This window comes from Saccopteryx leptura, chromosome 4 (genome assembly GCF_036850995.1).
Source record: "Saccopteryx leptura isolate mSacLep1 chromosome 4, mSacLep1_pri_phased_curated, whole genome shotgun sequence".
Taxonomy (NCBI): domain Eukaryota; kingdom Metazoa; phylum Chordata; class Mammalia; order Chiroptera; family Emballonuridae; genus Saccopteryx; species Saccopteryx leptura.
In genome coordinates, this window is record NC_089506.1 from 62,286,768 (window position 1) to 62,290,846 (window position 4,079).

Genomic DNA, 4,079 nt, shown 5'->3' on the forward strand with positions numbered 1-4,079 from the left:
TAAGGCTATCAATCCTTCAGGAGTGGGGAGGGCACATATTGTGGAGATTTATTTCCTGTTTTTAGGTGGGCATAGGAGAGTCAGAGAGCTCTTCCTGCTCTTGCTGCTTCTTCGGTAATTTTATTTCAAAATAATCAATATGCTATTGTGTAATATCTTAGGGCAGACTGCTCTGTATCTTAATGGTTGTCATCTCATTTATAAAATTATTCAATGTGATTTTTCTTCTTGAGGTATAAAAGAACAAACCCAGTGGTGGGATTCAGCTAATTCACACTGGTTCAACAGCATGCCTAATTTTTTTGTTAAGTTTAGTGAACTGTTTATTAAAATGGCCTTGTAATCAGGGATCTCTCAAAGGTGAGTGCCTGGGCAGCCGCCCAATGTGGAAATCACAAATTTACATTCCTTATTCTTTTTTAATGTTCATCCATGCAACAGCTTGTTCTAAGCGCCCGTAGTAATGTTCATTCCGTCCACAGGTAAAAAAAAATTGACAAAACTATAATTGTAATATTTATTCATTCATTTTATAAAACTCATTATACCTTTGATGAAATACTACATTTTAATTTCCTCTCATCTTTTATGTCAGTAAACAAGCATATAACATAAAGAGAAAAAGTGCCAAATAACCTGGGACAAGCTGTCATTGAAAATATCTTAAATAACGGTTTTATTGTTTCTGTCAGTTATTATTTAACATTTTTATTAATATTTTAAAACTCTTATAACAGTCTAGTTTTGTGTACCTCTTTTATTTTTCTTATTTATGTATTAAATGCATGAAATTATAAACTACCTTTCGGAATGTCATTTTTTTCTTTATTTAAAGCAGTCTTTAGGGCAGAGAACGAGTTGTTAAATTACTTGAATGCTACCATTGGCCAAATCATCTTAAATGTTGGAATTTTAGGTTGGACAGTGAGTGGATAATATTCTTGAATAAGTTATCCTCTTTTTATTAACTCTTTATAAGGATTGTTTTCTATGTTTTAGTACACTTTTTTGGTAAGAATATGTAATGTAATAAAAACAATACATTTCTACAGGCTTAATTTCCAGGATTATCAACAATTAGTATTAGAATTGTTGAAATTCTCAGAAGAATGTCAAATCAAATATATTGTGATACATTTATAACTATATTTGAATCCTTGATTCACCTAATTAGGATTTCAGGGCTAAATTTTAAGTACAAAATTTAATAGTTCTTTCTTATGCAGTCTTTAAAAAGTATATTCATTTTTTCCTGCCTTCATCTTAGTTTGAAATGGCTATTTTTGTATCAGTTGACTTGTTTTAATATAAATATGTATGCTTATTACATGTATATAAGCTGGTTTATTGAATTTATTTAATAAATTCCATATCAAAATATATTTTTTTTAATTTTTTTTTTTTTATCTTTCTTGAAGCTGGAAACGGCGAGAGACAGTCAGACAGACTCCCGCATGCGCCCTACAGGGATTTACCTGGCACGCCCACCAGGGGCGATGCTCTGCCCACCAGGGGGCGATGCTCTGCCCCTCCGGGGCGTCGCTCTGCTGCGACCAGAGCCACTCTAGCGCCTGGGGCAGAGGCCAAGGAGCCATCCCCAGCGCCCGGGCCATCTTTGCTCCAGTGGAGCCTTGGCTGTGGGAGGGGAAGAGAGAGACAGAGACAAAGGGGGGGGGTGGAGAAACAAATGGGCGCTTCTCCTATGTGCCCTGGCCGGGAATCGAACCCAGGACCCCCGCACATCAGGCCGACGCTCTACCGCTGAGCCAACTGGCCAGGGCCTCAAAATATATTCTTTGATAGTTAAGATATTTTGAAATTAAAATGTATTGTTTAGTTAAATAGTGCTTCCTAAAAATTATATTTAAAGGCTTAGCACTATGTAAAATATGAAATTCTTTTTTTTTTAACTTTACAGTTTAGAACTAAAAAAAAATATGAAATCAAAATTATTTACCAGATGGACAGAAGGTTTTATTCTTATCAATAAAAGCAATCAATTTCTATTTATTCCTGTAAATGTAATATCTACTTTGAGTTGTAATCACTCTGAGAAGATAGCTATGCAAATAAAGTATACAAGCAATGCAAAATGTTGCCTTGTTCTCAAAAAGATCTAGACAGCAATCTAATTCAAAGACTACAATATTGAAAATTTTACATTTGTAAAGTCATTTACTATACTGTATTAATTAATCTAACTTTTAAGAATTAGATTATAATATATTTAAATCTTTTTTATTTCTTTGTTTTAGAGAGAGAGGAAGGGAGAGACAGACAGACAGAAACAGCGATCTGTGCCTGTTGATACTCTGGCCAGGGAACAAATCAGCAATCTCCGCATAGCAAGACGACACTCTAATCAATAGTCAAGAGCAAGATTTAGATTATAATTTTGACTAAAATAAACAAAATTAGGAATTCAGACTATTTTTAATTGAGCTATAATTGACATATAACATATTAGTTTTAGATGTACAACATAAAGCTTATTGTGATACTCTGTCGGATTGATATATGTCATTTTTAAATTTCTGGTTCTAGCAAGACAAAGATATTAAATAAAATTTCTGAGGTACTCTAAAAAAGTAAGTTTTATAGTGGGCTTATCCATAACAAATTACTTGTTAGCAATCATCTAATCCTTATCTCTATATGCCAGGAAATATACTGTAAATAAAGAAAAAAGCAGATAGGACAAATTATAGCAGTAGTATCACAGAGGATTTATTTGAAATAGCAAGAAGTAGCCACAAAAAACTAATTTAAAATTGTCAAATGGCTTCTGTTCTTTCAGAGAACCAATTCCCTTACAATTGCCCAAAGGTCTTAGATTCTTATGATGAGAACTTTTAAGATCTACTGTCTTAGCAACTTTTTTTAACTTCTTGTGTGTGTGTGTGTGTGTGTGTGTGTGTGTGTGTGTGTGTGTGTCAGAGACAGAGAGAGTCAGAGACAGGGAGAGATAGGGACAGACAGGGACAGACAGAAAGTAAGGGAAAGAGATGAGAAACATCAATTCTTTGTTACGGCTCCTTAGTTGTTCATTGATTGATTTCTCATATGTGCCTTGAGCGGGGTGAGGTGGCTACAGCAGACCGAGTGACCCCTTACTTGAGCTAGCGACCTTGGGCTCAAGCTGGTGAGCCTTGCTCAAACCAGATGAGCCCGCGCTCAAGCTGGCAACCTCGGGGTCTCAAACCTGGGCCCTCTACATCTCAGTCCGACGCTCTATCCACTGTGCCATGTCCTGGTCAGGCTTAGCAACTTTCAAATATACAGTACAATATTATTAATTATAGTCACCATGCTGTACATTACATCCCAGCTTATTTATTTTATAGGTGAAATTTTGTACCAGTTGTTAATCTTCACCCATCTCACTAATTGGCACTTTTCTAGACACACTCCTACCTCTGGTAACCACCAATCTCTTCTTTGTTTCTATGAGTTTGTATTAATTCTTCTGGTTTTAGATGCTATATAATAACCTGAATGTCCCTTCTTGTTTCAAATAGCAAATTATTTTTTTCTATGGCTGAATAATATTTTATAGTATGTATATATCACATTTTCTTTATCCATTCATTCATTGATTGTGAATGTCTTGGCTACTGTAAATTTTTTAAAATTCCTATCATCTTTTCAGGCAGTGTAATATGGTGAAAAGTACTTAAATGCTTTGCTGATAATATCTTATAAAATAACAGTTACCATTTATTGAGCATTCAATATATGTCAGACAGTATATTAAGAGTATATCACATATAATTTCCTAACTCTTAACAAGTAGTGTAAATTTTTTCAGAACCATTGATATTTTCTACAGTGCTTATTAGTAAACTGCGCTTAAATGATGCTAACTGATGTAGCCAAGGTTATACAATTAGTGGTTGATATGGATTCAAACCCAGGCTTGGAAAGCCCAATCCCTTTCTACCACCATATGTTCATGAGAAAACAAACAAGCAAAAAAAAAAAATGTGTCCCTATATCTCAATTGTCATAAATTTGGTCTGGGCTCACCACCTCACTCACATTTTTTATTTTCAAACTTGGAATAATACTTGTGTGAAACA

At 34.4% G+C, this 4,079-nt stretch overlaps 1 non-coding gene across 1 annotated transcript; it reads right to left on the minus strand.

Moving 5' to 3' along the window:
* Positions 1-1,705: 1,705 nt before the first annotated feature.
* TRNAI-GAU (transfer RNA isoleucine (anticodon GAU)) lies at positions 1,706-1,781 on the minus strand. The gene has a single exon. It is a non-coding gene; the product is annotated as a tRNA-Ile (tRNA).
* Between the last annotated feature and the right edge of the window lie 2,298 nt (positions 1,782-4,079).